We start from the raw sequence: 16,751 nt of genomic DNA, 5'->3' as shown, positions 1-16,751 counted from the left end.
CATCATATTGTATAACTTAAACTTACATATGCTATATGTCAATAATATCTCAAAAAATCCAGAGAGAAAATAAATAATGACTGTATCCCTGATACAAATTCATGCTTAGCACATACTAGTTACTAAATAATTAGTTGTTAAATGAGTAAATAAATAAAGTTTGAATCCTATATTTGATGGTTCTTTTTTAAAAAACCTGAACGCATGACTACAAGAATTTTGTCCTCTGGTTTTGGTCTGTAATTTCAGATGTTAATGAATATCTTAACTATTTCTAACTGTATGTTATCCACAACATTGAAAAAACATGTCTTTCTTATCTTCAACTTTATGTTAATGATATCTGAATTGTTTGACCAAGTAGCTTTGTCTATATTTATACCGTTTAATAATTATTCAAATTTATTCTTTATTCTCTACCCTTCACAACTGTGGCAGAGGCAGTATGTTCACCAAATATTCATTTATCCATTTTCATATTCTGGGACCTCCCAATAGTGTGAGTTGGCTCTATTCTGCACCTACTGACTGGATCAGAAACTCTGGGGCTGAGCCTCAGTAATCTGTGTTTTAACATGTCCTCCAGGTGATTCTGTTGTATGCTGAAGTTTAAAAATCATATGCATAGCCTATTCTGACCAAAAAATACCTAACCATTCTGTGGTCACCATAATGAATATAAGCTCCACAGTTGAGATACTTCATTTTTCTGTTCAGTGCTATATCCTTATCAAAAAGAAAAAGACCCAATACATAGAAGGTGTCCAATAAATATTTAATAAATGAACACATCTGTGTTTAGAGTAAATCATCACAACTTGAGATATTCTTCTTTCCTATCTTCTTAAAAATGCTTTGCCTAAAATCAGAAGTGATTCTAAAAGAAGAAAATGAAATGAAGGTATTGTTGAGAAAGCAACTGATTTGAAAGATCTTTCACTTTCTTAAAACTCTTGGTTATAATCATGAGTACTGTTTTGAAAGAAAGATTATTCTATAGTAAATAAATACCTTAGACTGTTTTTTCAAAACTCTAAGAAAAATTTCTTAAATGATTTCTCTTAGAAGTTGGTATTTTACAACCTACTTTGGTAGCCATGAGAATGTACCTTTCCAACCTCCATCTATAAGAGTATTAATAACCAAGAACTACAGCAGCTGAACTCTGAAATCTATCACTGAGGCAAATGTTTTCCACAGACTTGCTCAGAGGCAGTAACTAAGTTGATAGAAATATCAAGGCAGCCTCATACCTAAGAGACTTTCCTGATAGACAACTTTGTCTGAAGGAGTCCCTAACAGCTTTGTGGAGCTCTCCTTCAATGGTGTGGCCGTCCATAACATTTCCAGTCAACCTTCCTTTCCTCCTTCACTCAGTCAGACTTGTAACCATGTGAGTTCAACCAACATTTGGAACCTAGTTTTATCTAGAGAATTTGGTGACTTCTCTAAGCATTGAATGAAGGGACTACTATAGTATAATAATAATTTTAAATTTGATTGTGAGCCCCAATACAATGACAAGAAAAGAAATTTAGAATTAATGACACAGGAAGGCACATAAAAAAAAAAAAAAAACTTTAATATAGCTGATCCATCTAAACCAGGTAAGAATCTTTATTCAGCATTAGTCTCAAGAACAGAAATTTGTATGTGATATGACTTACTAAAGACTTTTCCTACTCACCCTCCACTCACTGCCAAAATTCTCCCATTTCTAGTTTATGACTAAAACTCCACAATTAACACTTTCACTTTTGACAAAACTTTCATGTCATATGAAACATGCAGGATGTTTTGAATTGAGATCACATTTTTAACAATTTTATATATGTATATATATATACACACATATGTATATTTGTGTATATATATTACTGTTAAATGAAATACATATTTTAGTAAATATTTTTTTTTGAGAGAGAGAGTATGCACTAGCAGCAGGGTGGAGGTGGGCAGAGCAGAGGGAGAGGGAGAGAATCTCATGCAGTCTCCACATGCAGCACAGATCCCATGTGGGGCTCCATCTCACAACCCTGAGATTATGACCTGAGCCGAAATCCAGAGTTGGATGCTTAACTGACTGAGACACGTAGGTGCCCCTTTTAGTAAATCTTAGTAAGAAAATATAATAGATACAGTGGATGAGGATACTAGAGTCCTAAATGATTGATGTGTTCGTTGAAGACAGGTAGCACAGACAGTAGTGACTCTGAGGAAATTATGTAGAAAAGCAAGGCTAAGAATACTGAAAACTTACTTTAAATTTTGTACAGTGTTGGCATTACTAATAATTTATAACTACTACATCCACTAGGAATGCTTTCAGCAGTAAGTATCAGAAATACTGACCAAGTGTAGCTTAAACAAATTAGTTTTTTTCCCTCACATAACCAAGAGTCTGGAGATAGCCGTCCAGTGTTGGCACAGTGGCCATCAGGGAATCAATATAGGTCCTTCTGCTGTGTCATGTTTCAATGGCCTACTTTCATCCTTGTAGTTGTTACCTCATAATCACAATATGGCTGCTGTATTTCTAGCATCATGTCCACATTGCAGGCAGGAAGAAGAAAGGGTCAAGGGGCGTGCCAACCTGGTCTATCCATTTTTTTTTTTTTAAGATTTTATTTATTTGCGAGAGAGAGAATGAGAGACAGAGAGCATAAGAGGGAGGAGGGTCAGAGGGAGAAGCAGACTCCGTGCTGAGCAGGGAGCCCGATGTGGGACTCGATCCCGTGACTCCAGGATCACGACCTGAGTCGAAGGCAGTCGCTTAACCAACTGAACCACCCAGGTGCCCCTGGTCTATCCATTTTTATCAGGAAAACAAAAATTGACCCAACATAATTCCATTTACATCACATTGATCAGAATTGTGTCACGTTGTCAGTCCTAGCTAGAAGGTAGTCAAGAAAAGGTGCTGTTTGTCAACACCAACCACATATACAGTACTAAAAGTATGCCAACTACTGTGGCCTACTCAGATACTCTTTTAATAAGAGCTTTAAAATAAATTTTCTCAATGTAATGGAATAAGCAAAACAGCAGCTGCTATTATCTGTCTTTTCCTAGTCTGCATTTTACATTTTTTCTCTTTTCTCATTCCTCATTCCTCCTCGGTCCAGTCATTCTTAGAAGTATTGGCTGAGCCCATAAAAAGTATGAAGAACTATTTAAAGCAAAGATTATGTGTGAAGAATCTTATACTTCACCTCCCATATGTATGCTTAAATGTAATTGCATTATTATATTTATACACAATCTATTTCCTGAGTTGTGTTATCAGTTGTGTGCAATGGGTAACTTCCCTTTCTCTTATGTAAATTAGCCATCTTCATTGTCTTGAGCCACTTTAATATCTCTCCTCAAGATAGCTAATAATATTACCTAGGAGTTCCCCAGTATTTTTCATGTGGGGGAGGGAGGTTGGAAAGCTTTCTGTAATATCCAGAGCTCTTTACCACATTATTAGGAATTGTGCCAGGGTTTCTATTATATATTCAGTTACATCTGCTGCTTCCACACATTTGGGATACCAGGAACACAGATGTTCTTGGCTCCCAGCCATCTCCAGCCTTGTTTCCTCTGCAAGTAAATTTTTCATTACACATTTATCAAAGCGTGTTACTTCCTGGTTGGTCCTCATCCTTAGTGCTAGATCAGCCATATTGCAACAATTGTCCTTTTAGCTCTTTTCCTCTCCTCTCTTCTAGTCCATCACAAGTAACCAAAGACCCTCAAATTTCACCTCAGAGAAAACCATAGCTGAGCAGAGGCAACTTCAATTCTAAAATAAAAGGATTCAATGGAAATGACAGCAGTAGATCCATGAAATGTGAAGCACAAAATACTAAAAAGAAGAAAATGAAATAACAAGTCATGATAATTATTTTGGAATATCAAGTGATATAATTGTCATTAACTTGTCAAATTATAGGAGATAATTCAGTATTTCCCATACTTAAATCACCCAGAAATATTAAAATTATTGATTCCAAGCCCTACCGTAGACATCCTAAACCCAAACTTCAATAAGAAAACTGGAAATGTGTATTTTCAAATAATTTTTGTGATCAGAATATTGAAACATAGTGGCACTTGAATATTTGGCAGCACAGAAAAGATCAAAAAACCTCAAAATTTCACCCTTAAAAATAGAGTTATGATGACTACCTGATGATGCAGAGAAAATACAGGTAACGTAAGCAAAGGAGAGTAGCTACTGTAGGTTGACAGTTTTTCGCTTGGACATAAGTCTTAAGATGTGGTTTCTTCCTTATTTTTTTTTTTTTTCACATCATATCAAATGAAAGATTGATTGGAAACACAATAAGAGGGGTGAAAGAATTCTTCATAAGAGTTTTCTCAGGAAGGAAAAGAAAACCCAAGGGAAAGAATCAGAATGTCCTTATACTTGAGTGAGCAAACCCTGCTGATCAATAAACTTGTTCCACAGAAGACTAAAACTGCCCTCCACAGGACGCTGCCCTGCAGGGGCAGGTAAATGGGGCTAAACACAATGGGTGGGGTTTCTATGAAAGGACCAGAGGTGGGATACATAGAGAGTCAAACTCTGAGGAGGAAAATCTGTTCCTTTAATCCTTTTCAAAATACTTTTCAGTTGAAAGAAAACCAAAATCACAATATTCTGATCCTCCTCTCTCTCTCTCTCAAAATTAATAATATTATTTATTATGGCCAATGTGAGAACATCAGTCAGCCCCTTAAATTATTTAAATGAAACTATTCCACTTGATTTGGCACTAATGCTCAAATGGTTTTAAGAAGTAATAATAGCTATTGGGGGGATTTTAAATGCAGAGTTAGAAAATCTCTGCTGGTACCCTGCTTTCTATTAAACAGAGTTATAGAAGCCTGCTGTCCCCATTATAACTGTAACTCACCATGAGGCTCTGAGCCAGTAATATCAGCTCTGCTCCCTGTGGAAATCTGTAGAAAGAAAAAAAAATTCAAATATATTTTATATGACTTGGTTGATAGTTACATACAGATCTTTCTGGACTCACAGACATACATAGATAGATGATAGATGATAGATAGATAGATAGATAGATAGATAGATAGATAGATAGATAATAGATAGATAGATGATACATTTTAGTTGTTAGTTTGACATTTGACAGCCCTGGTAAAGTATCCCTTTTACCTGCAAACTCTCCCAAATCTACTCTCAGCATCTCACAAAGAACAATAATTGTTTATTGATCTAAGTGTTAACAATGTATCGATGAGGTCTAGAAATAAGACTCAAGGGCAATAACTGCTCAGGACAGTAATCTTAAAAAGGTACTTTTCCATTATCTATAATATGACATTAAATAAATATACTTTTGAAATCCCGTATGAATTTTTTTTAATAAACAACTGTTTAAAAACATGGCAAAACGTAGCATGGGTGACCAAAAACAAGTTGTTTAAAAAAAAAAAAAAAGAATAAAAATATCTGTTTGAGAATTCCTAAGACAACAGATATGAAACCATCATGAAAATGCAAAGTGCACTCATTACTTGTTAGGATAAAAAAGTAAATAGTAGCTCCTGGAACCATTTGCTATCTATAGTAGATATTTAATAAATGTGATTTCTGTATCTGAGTAAAGATGATAATAAGAACTAGTTCAATTTTATCACATCTAATCCACAAAATATTACAGGCAAAAAGCCAGATAATATCATATGTGCAAACTATGAAAAGTTTTAAAAATAAATAAAATAAAATATCCTTCTAGGTATGCTAATTATTTGGTTTGCTATACAGGTAGCAATATACATAGATCTATATTTTAGTAAATATGGTTTTCTTAGCATGTTTCTTGTACCCCTACCTCTGGTAGCAGGACACCAATCTTCCTTTGCAGTGCTGTCCTTTTCCCATAGAGTGGGAGAGTCATTCACAGGTTTGGGATACCACCTACCAGCAGAGATGAGCACTTGATCCAGACTCCTAACCCCCTTTCTACAGGGACTGAACCAAGGGGTGCTCATGGAATCTTTATAGGCCCAAACAGAATACTTCCCCATAAGATATTCTATGAATTCTAGGAGGGAAAAAAAAAATCTCTTCTTTGTGGATCGGGGCTGCCACTAGCCACCTTTCACATCACATGAAGAGAGCTAAGCTTTGGCAGAAGAGTAAGGGCAACACACAGAAAGATGCAGAAATAAGCAAGAAGAGAAAAAAGTGGGAGGGGTGAATGGGAGAGAACCAGAAATAATTAGCAAAATGCTGTGGTTCTTGAGTCCCATCATCCTTAAAGACTTCCTGGTTTAAGCTAGTTTGAGTTCAGCTTCTTTCACTTATAAGTGACGAAGTTTTGATTAATACACACAGGCAACAATCTATATCCACAGATCTATGGACAGATCTATCTGAATAAATGCATTAAAAACATATTTTTATCTTCTCAAGACAGAAACTCTCCACAAACCATTTCTTTGAGACTCCTTTTTCCCATTTCTCTCCTCTTCCAAAGAAGACCTCTAGATGGATTGCCATCTTACTCTGGGCTCCAACTGATAAAATAAGAATCAGACTCAAAAATATTTTGAAGCAAAGGACAGTGCACCAACTTCTCAGAGGGTGGTTCCTCTAGCTCTACAACTGTTCGCCTGAGAGCCAAACTGGAGAAATGCTATCTCTTAGAAACAAATTACAAAAGAAAAAAAAAAGAAAAGAAAAGAAAGGCATTGAGAAAAAGACAATTGTCAGCTAAGGAGATATCTCACTGAATATGTCCCCGAATTTGTTTCTTTTTTTTAAATCACCTCTCCACAGGTGAGGGGGACAGAAAGGAGTGAGCCAAACACCCAAGCAAAGGAAGAGGTAAGGCTAACAGGATGATTAAGTTCCTAAAGTCCTAGGACATTTCTATGATTACATCAAAATTAAAGTAAAAGTCGTATGAAACACCCTTCAGATCTATGTCATAATCCCATTCGGGTGCCTGACAAACCTTGAGAAGCCAAAGACAATTACTGATTTACCTTTCTGTGCTGAAAATAGAAGTTGAAAGCTAAGTGGCAACATAAAGCTAAGCACCTCTGAGACCGAGTTCCAGGTCTGGACTAGACAGAAATGACAGGAAATCATTAAGAACAGAAGGCATTAAAAGGTCAGAAATAAATTGTTATCAAGCCCTATTTAACCATTTTATCAGTGAGAATTTTCTCTTTGCTCTCAAGAATGTGGTAGCATTTTCTTATCTCTGGAGATGAATATGGATATCATGAGGGGTGTTACATACACACTGATATTCAGATTCTGAGAATGTTCTGTGCAGAAAGACTGTTTGCAACAACATAGATTCTCAAAGAGTGTTTTTAAAAATACACTATTGTCTTGTCTCCATCTGTCTGGAATGTTACTTAGGGTTCAGGTGCTATGAAGTTTATCCTTTTTGGAAGAGAAAGCCAGCAATGTCTTCATGTGTTTAGATTTCAGTGTAGTTCTTGTTGAGATAGACAGATTAGCCGCAAGTCAGTCCTACAATAAGAAAATCTCCCTCGTCCTGCCCCTCCGCCTTTTCCTCCCGTTCCCCCTTCTCTCTCCGTCCATTTGACCAAGAAAGGCGATTTGCCATTCAGTATCAAGAGATCAGGGAAAACTGATGCAGATATCTCAGAAGGAAAATCTGAGCTTCAGCTAAATGAGCATGTTAGTGAATCACAATTTCTATACTCTGCATTTAAACCATGAAAGTGGAAAATGATGGGTTAAGGGATTGAGTACGGGAGAGGGAAGAGTCTTAATCATTTTAGCAATTAGTATGTAATGTCCTAAAATGATCCACTAATCACTCTACAGCTGGTACACTGAAAAAACACGGGGTACAAAAGCATTCCTCAAATGTCATAGTCCAAAGGGATCCACACTCTGAAGAGTAGGTGAAAAACACAGGAAAAAGGAGAACCTGTAGACTTGCCTTCTGAAACATACAGAAGCCTTTAGTAAACTAAGCAACCTATGGCTTAGTTCATTTTGAATGATATTATCACACTTTAATGAACATAATAATTATCACTATCTTTAAAAAGGATAATATATTTACCAAGAGAAAAGCTTGCACTAAATCTTCAAGGGCCTTTTCAAGGATCTTTTTAGGTCACAGTCGCAGAGGTCAGTAGGTCTGGACCTACTTTATCAAAATTTGCATATGCTACTTAAATAAACAGTTCCATCTGCAGGTTTTTCATAATCATATGTCTTAATATTTATGATATCATATCTACCAACCACAAATACAAAAACTTAAAAAAAAAGGAAAGAAAGGGAAGGGAAGAGAAGGGAAGGGAAGGGAAGAGAAGGGAAAGGAAGGGAAGAGGAGGAGGGAGGGAGAGAAGGAAGGAAGGAAGAAAGGAAGGAAGGAAGGAAAGAAGGAAGGAAGGAAGAAAGAAAGGAAGGAAGGAAGGAAACAAAACCACCTGAAAATAATATGCAAGAATTACACTGGAGTTTTTGTTTCATGTAACACAAAACATAATGTGCTGCTCAAAGGTAAGAGTTTTTCTTTCAGTAGAAGCTAGTAATTTGAACCCACCCACGGGTAGTTGATGATAATAGTGACTTAAATAGTTATATATCTCTAATTATCTCGTGTTTTATTCTTCAGATTCCCACATGAGGATATTTTTTGCTTTGTTATGAATTTGTATGCTAGCCTCACTGCTAGCTTCAACACATTCTTAAAAGTACCTGTCTCTCCACCTTACTATGTAGTGTAATCAAAAAGAAAAATGTTGGCTGGGCAATAGCTATTTGGCTGATTCCGCCTTCCTTTAAATTTAGTAAGAAGGTCTTAGGCCCTTTCAGTTTGCTTCATTATCAGAATTGGTATCCATTTACCTACGATTTGTTCTTGACAGTGATCAAATTCAGAGGTACTGCACTGGGTGTATGGTAAGCTGACAATTGTCAAGGCTGTTCCCATGGCCATCAGTGGCTCCTTTTACCCTACCCGGCCGTAGATGGTAAAACTGATTCAAATTATCTAGAAGCCCTGAGGTTATAATGATGTTCATTTATGGAGAGCCTTTCTTCAACAACTTAAAATGCTGTGTAGGAAGTCACTGTGACAAATTACCAAATTAGGAAGAGCTGTATATACGTATAGTTAAATTCAGGCAGAAAATATGTAAGTAATGAATCAGTGCGAAGAAATGTGGAATTACATTGATTATACCTTCAATTTCAACCCATTGCAGACTATTGTTTTTCTCAAATCTGCTTTATTCATAAAAATGATTAACATATGTCTCTTTATCCACACAGTTTGCTATGCACAGCTAAGAGCCATTCATGGATAAGCATATACTTAGTGTTCAATTAACCTACAATTCATGAACAAGAGTTAATAGATTCCTATAAAACTTCAGCTACTTTATTCCTCCTGTCATCTGAGTAAATATTGGGAGTCATTTCTGGAGAAGGGCATTGCTTTCTCCTTTCTTTTTCTATTTGGCCTGAGGTTGTGCTGCGTGCCTGTGCCCATCACTGGAAGGAAAAGAGATATTCGCTCTTTTATAAATAAGAACACAGTCTTTCTCTGTGTAATAGATTATTTTCCAGCTAAATGGATTATTTTGGCTGGGCTAAGTTTAGTAAGAACCAGAATAGCACTAAGTTCATTGATCTTTAGTTACTTTAAAGAAAGAGGGAACGGAAATTCAGAAATGAAGGAGGCAATTCTCCATTCCATGCATAGAGATTGCAAGAATTGGAGGTGAAGAGGACGCAGCTGCATTTCTTAACTTTTGAATGAAAAGCAATTATGCCGAGAGCCTTCATTTTAGATTGTCAGCATGAGCCTATGTCATACCCATCCTGACACTCCCAAACTGAAGATTTTAAAGGCCTCCTGCCTTTGTCATTGAGACACCTGTCACCAACTACACTGAATCAGCATCTCTAGATGCTGGGAAATACATATTCAACATGAATCTATGTAAGAAGCAACAGTAGGGAGGCTGGAATTCTTCAGAATTCTTAAAGGAAAAAAAAAATGAAAGGAAAATTTAAGCCTAAAAAAGAAGCTGAAGTTGTGAGGAAATTTTCCACCCCATAAAGCACACTTCTGATTCCATTTTCACTTGTTTGCAATTGAAATAACTTAACCCCAACGTCAAGTTAACAAAGCAAATTTCTGTGAAAATTTTAAAAATATACTAACTACCAATATTAGTGGAAGAAAGTGTTAGGGGAAATATGGTTTTCTACATGAGATTTGTAACATGAAGAGCCATTTGAGCATATTGTTACAAGAAGAAATATCTCTAAATACTATTTCTTTATTATGTTATGTTAATCACCATACATTACATCATTAGTTTTTGATGTAGTGTTCCATGATTCATTGTTTGCATATAACACCCAGTGCTCCATTCAGTATGTACCCTCTTTCATACCCATCACCAGGCTAACCCATCCCCCCACCCCCCTCCCCTCTAGAACCCTCAGTTTTTTCTCAGAGTCCATAGTCTCTCGTGGTTCGTCTCCCCCTCCGATTTCCCCCCCTTCATTTTTCCCTTCATACTACTCTAAATACTATTTTTATTTTAAGATAGAGTAATAATTAATAAGGATAAAATAATCAATCAGTCACATACTCAATTCTCTAAGAAGCATGCTAAAAGAAAAAGAAACTGTATCTTTAGAATACTGGAAAAATTTTCGTACTCTCTACATGTTAAATCTCATTTTCAAATACATTTATTATTCATTCTTACCCTCTTCATCCTTGCCCTCCTGCTTAGGATCACATCTATGAGTCAATTGAAAAAGCAGTGCTCATTTCCCGCTTGCTCAAGTATATCAAGATATTCAATTTATGATTTCTGAATTCAAAAGAGAGACATCCCCCGGAACTCCAAGTGACACTCAGAAGAACTTGAAATTTTATAGTTCACCAGTTTAGATATCTGTCTGAAGAAAGGCTAAATGATTTCTTTATACCTTATTAGCTATTTGATGGCACATTTACAAGAATGTATTCAATGTTAAAAAAATAGTAATTTTATATAACCAATGGGGTAACAAAATCAAAATGTATCATTTAATACCAACCCTTTGAAGAAGCACCAAATCAAATCTAAAACACTTGATTTTATGCATTACCAAAATTAGAAATATGGCAGTACTTATAGTTTCTTCAATTGTAGCCTATTTTATCTTGATAAATCAGGACCAGCAAAAATTTCTAGAATATTTAAGGCAGCCATTCAAAGAGTACATATTTCTAAATTGTAATAGCTCTTCATACTTAGTGACAATTAAATTATAGTATTAGATCAGGACTGCAGATAAACTCGAACTGAATGCAGAGACATGAAATCCATATATTTACATAACAAAATCAAGAGGGGAAAGTTAGGTGTAAAAAAAAATTTTTGAAAGAGGTACTTGCCAATCTGTCTTAAGGTTAAAACTAACAATATTTCATCATGTAGAATTCAATTTTTATCCATTTCTTCTGGATGTAACTACGATCTATTTATTAACTGACTAAAACACCTATTGGGTCTCATTTGTTTTACTTTTTCAACAGAATTTATTTAATTGAAGACATTAATTTGATTAATGTCGGGTCACCAGTCCATGAGATCATAGACCTAATACTCTCTGATATTAAACATTCAGCATTGCATTTCTTTCTGATGAAGACTCTGAAGCCAAAACTTTCCAGGAAGTAGTGGAATTAGCCAAATGAAATATTATTTTGCCCTTGTCTGTCTTATCCTAGCAGGTAACAGCACACAATAGAACATCTGCACATCCTTCTTCTCAGGGCCACACCAAAGATTTTCCAAATGCTATCTTTAGTTGTATTTAATAGCCAGCCCCTACACTTACCAAACAATGCACTGACAGAATTAACAATTAAAACTTCAGCTCTTCCTGTTTAGGTAGCTAATGAATTAGAAGTCAAGAAATTACCATGCTAACTGTTGGTAGAAAAAACAGCATAAAGTTTTCCAAAGAATCCTATGAGGTAGACATTATAAGCTCATGATCCAGGTAATAAAGTTGAAGATCACAAAATATTCAGTAAATACCCAGCACTGGAATGATTAAAGCCAGAACAACCAAAAACCCACTTTTTCCACCACCTGAATCATCATATTTGCTCAATTTTTAATTTTATTGTTTTGATACTGAAATAATCTGCTCTTCTACTTTGAAAATAGCATCATAGTGTAAAATTACCTTTTAAAAGAATTTAAAACCTTATTTGTAGCATGTGATAGTCAAAATAACTCCCCTCCTCGAAGACTTTCACATCCTAATCTCTAAAACCTGTGAATTATTACCTTATATGGTGAGAGAAACTTTGCCTCTGCAGCTGTAATTATGTTAAGGGACTTAAGATTACAAGAGTATTTTGGATCGTTCAGGTGGGTGCAGTACAATCATAAACTTCCTTAAAAGAGTGAAACAGGAATGTCAGAGCAGGAGAGAGATTCAAAGATGCTACACTGCTGATTTGAAGATAATGGAATGGGATCATGAGCCACAGAATGTAGCTGGCCACTAAAAACCGGAAAAAGCAAGGAACCAGATTTCTCTCCTAGAGCCACCAGAAGGACTAGAGCTCTGCTGATCCTTTGATTTTAGCCCAAAAAGACCATTTTGGACTTCTGACCCCCAGAACTGTTAGATAATAGGTCTGTGTTGTTTTTCATCAGTACATTTTTGGTAATTTTTTACAACAGCAATAGGAAATACAAGTGGTATAGGGCTATTTACGGGGCCACTTCCCTGTGGTCTTGCAGTGATGAAGCCACCATAAGCTTATAAGCATCATAATTGGCGTCAATATTCACATCGAGAATATGAGGAGAACCTAAGTTTAATCTAGTTTGGCTCTCTATGCAGCATTCATCTGACTCTCCATTCCACTTCATACCACAGAGGCCATTTTGTGCTCTCTTACAATACCATCTGCAGCTCATAATACAAATTGGAATTAACAGTGTGTCAATTATTTAACAAAAGCTTCCTCTCTTTATCAAAAGAGACCGATCATATCAGTTTTAACTGTTTGGCTTTCAGTTGGAGCAACTCTCTCCTATCTTGCTTTGGAAAGGTCATCATAATTCTTCTTCAAAATCCTAAAGGTCACAAAACATTTAAAACACTTCCTTGAAATTTTTGAAAGCTCCCAAAACCCAGTTATGTCAATAAGGAATTATCATTTAATATTTGTTAAGCACTCACAGTCTGGAAAATATCATATCAGACAAAGAAAAAGAGACAAACACTAAAAAATTACGAACACTTCTTTTAAAGAAAATAACCCTTACCTGTAGGTCCTGGGAAGAGATAATTCTAATTGATCACAAGTAATGACCCAGCAACTCGATTACAACCAATGAGCCATGATTTAAAAAAAAAAAAAAAAGCCATGTTAATCTTGATTCCTGGTTAAGATGTCGAGGTCTATGATTCGACTACAGCAGTCAAACATCTGTGCTATCCTCTGATCCATTTGAGAGAAAGGTCAGTGTATTATGATATGTACTTTAGTAATGGCCTTGCAAATTTTGTGAAAATAATTTTCTCATTCTCTCTAATCTCTGAATTATTTTGAACAAAGCACTGTGCTACATGTGATAGAAGATACAATAATTAATAAGACCCTTCTTTCAAGGATATCACCACCTGGTAGAAGACAGAAAAACGTGTATAAAATGTGCATATGCTTCCATTCCTTCACAGTGCTTAGCAGAACACTGCCTTATTTAAAAAGGTTCTTAATGCTTGACTAATTATGTAATTACAAAACAAGGCAGAATTTGGTAAATATTTAGTTAGAGGTATAAACAAAATGCGATGTATTAGAAGTTTCCTAATATCTGAAGAGTTACTAACTTCTATAATTGCCATTTGCTAAATTATAAAACCAAGCTTGGCATTATATCCTGCCTAAGGTCAAAAACCTTTTAAAGTTGAAACAAAAGCAAAGAGATTTTTAAAAATTTAATGAACTTTTTGGCTTGCCTTTAAAGGAACCCCCACATAGATGTGGTGACAGGAATTTGCAACCCCACCCTTTCATATCAAAGGAGAATCTAAATCCCAGAAATTAATTTGAGGCTCATGCCGTTCCCCATCCAACAGAGAGAGCAACCATTAAAGCTACTGTGGTTCTTTGCGTTGATGTGAGACCCCAAGTGCTCCACTGTACAATACTGCAGACCCACCGGCAGGACATAGCTTTCTTTCCTCAATATGGGTTTAGATTATGCTGTATTGAAAAGGAAAAAAAAAAGTCTGTATTTTTAAGATGACTTTTCCTGACAGTTTGTCTAACAGTGAAAACAATGGTGTGAAGGGAGAAAAGAAACGTAAAGTTGAAAGATTTACTTTAACCCTCTTTCATGGGACTGGGACCTGGGGGACTAGGAAGTTGCAAACAGACATGCCCACCTAAGCAAAGCTGGGGAGCCCTGTTGTATGTGTAGGACTGAGGAACAATAGAAGCAGTACAGGTGCAAACTGTTGGGAGAGGTAGCATTTTCAGAGGGAAATAAGATCAAATTTCAGACAGAGAAACATGAAAGGGTAAATAAAGAACATAAACCTGAGGTCAGGAAAGGAGGGAGTACCATGGCAATCCCCCTCCTAATTAAGATGTATTTGTAAAAGATACATTTGACTTGGATAGCAGGTTCCAAAGGAAGTCCCAATTGGTTAGAACTTTAATTTTTTCTCCCTTATGAGTAATTTCCTTTTGAAACTTCCTCGACTACATATATCTGCAGTTTGGTGCAATAGTCTTCTGGAAGCTGAATAACAGGGTGAAAAAATAGTAAAGATCCATTCCATCCATTTGCTTCAAGACCCAATCAAGAAAAGCCATTAATTCGGGTGCCTGGGTGGCTCAGTTGGTTAAGCGACTGCCTTGACCAGGTCATGATCCTGGTGTCCCTGGATTGAGTCCCGCATCGGGCTCCCTGCTTGGCAGGGAGCCTGCTTCGCCCTCTCACCCTCCCCCCTCTCATGTGGTTTCTCTCTCTCTCAAATAAATAAATAAAATCTTTAAAAAAAAAAAAGAAAGAAAGAAAAGCCATTAATTCACTAAGTGGACTATAACTTGCAAAACAAGTGATAATCAACAGCAACCAAAAACCAGTCCCAAAGAGCATCGGTGAGAGACCCATAACCACATAGGAGCAGTTTGCATAGAACCTATTAAGAGACATACAACCTTAAACTTCTAAATACCTAGCAGATTAGGGAGAAGCACTCACTGAGAAGGAAAGGGAGGACACATGAAACCTTTGGTTTATATACATTCAATATCAACATTTTGAAATAGTAAACCCAAAGGAATTTTTTGTTCTTAGCAGTGCCTTTTACTGTGGCCCTTCTGCAGTTAAAGTTGGACCTTATAGGAGAGCCAAACTAGGAATACAAAGTGTTGAATCCTAAATTTTTGACTGTCAAAATAGAGATGATCATTTTTTAAAAAGCCTAAAAATTTGATTGCAAGATCCAATTTTCTTATTGAAAAGAATTTTTTTTTTTTGAGTTCTGACTGGCTCAAACATTAAAATGTATACCATAATGAAGAAAAATGAATATTAATATGATTTCATTTTCTTACCCAAAAGTATATAAAGTTCAAACAGACGGGAGGAGAGTGTTGAGGTGAAGGAAGCTGTAGTAATGCTTGCCTTTAATGGATCTGGACACCTCTCACCCCTAAACCAAGTCAATAAAGTAGGAAAATTGATTCTGGTGTGCTTTCAATGATCTTGTTCTTTTTATCATATTGTTAAAGTTAAAATATCTTTTTAACTTCAGTTTACAATTTCTTGTTTGTTTGGTAATAGCATCCTCTTGACTAGGTTTTGACTCTCCCGTTTTCTGGATAGCCCATTCATTGGTCAAACAAATCTTAAAGTAAGGTATCTGAATGACTAAGGGAAAGCAGTTACTATGTTGCATAACATTGTCTGTACTAACATATGAATACAGATTTCCTGATGCTTATTTTTTACATAATACTGAGGCTATGGTAAAAACATTCCAACTCAAAAGGGATTATAAATTACCAAGTTTCTCCGTTTCTTCACTGTTTGTATTTCTCTTAAAAGCAAAATTTTACTCTCTCAAATTATGGGAAACACTGAAAGAAGCAGAGCTAACCACTCTTTCTTCTAAATCACTGTACTTCTTAAGAGTATTCAAATGGAACCAACAGAAAACACAGCTAAAATTGGCTTAAACAATAAAATGAGATCCATTGGTTTTCCTGCTTGGGGGTTTGGGGAGCCGCAGAAGTGACTTAATTCCACAGCAGGATGAACTTATCAAGAACCAATTTATTTCTGTATCATGGATTTGCCTCCTTGAATTGCTGCTTCACCCTAAGGTTGACTTATCTAACACAAGCTGGTCACCATCAACTCCTAAAACTACCTGCTTCCTAATCTAAGCCCATAGAAACAGTTACTTTTGGAAATTTTCTTGAAGACATAGTTTATGTCCCAGAAACCTTTCAGCAAACTGTTTCTCATGTCTCATTAGCCCATATTGAATCATGTACCCTCTCCTGAATCTACACCTATGGGATGGGCTTATATTAATGGACTTAGGTTTGAGCCACTTGACCTACAAGAGATAAAGCCAATTTCCTCCAAGAAATCTTAGGCTTCTCAGAAGTTGCATAAGGAATTACCTAGAGACAAAAGAATAGATTTGAGGAAAGAAACACCATGTCCATTATATA

Source organism: Halichoerus grypus, chromosome 1 (assembly GCF_964656455.1).
Source record: "Halichoerus grypus chromosome 1, mHalGry1.hap1.1, whole genome shotgun sequence".
Lineage (NCBI taxonomy): Eukaryota > Metazoa > Chordata > Mammalia > Carnivora > Phocidae > Halichoerus > Halichoerus grypus.
The sequence above is the reverse complement of the archived record's forward strand: the minus strand, read 5'-3'. Positions refer to the sequence as shown.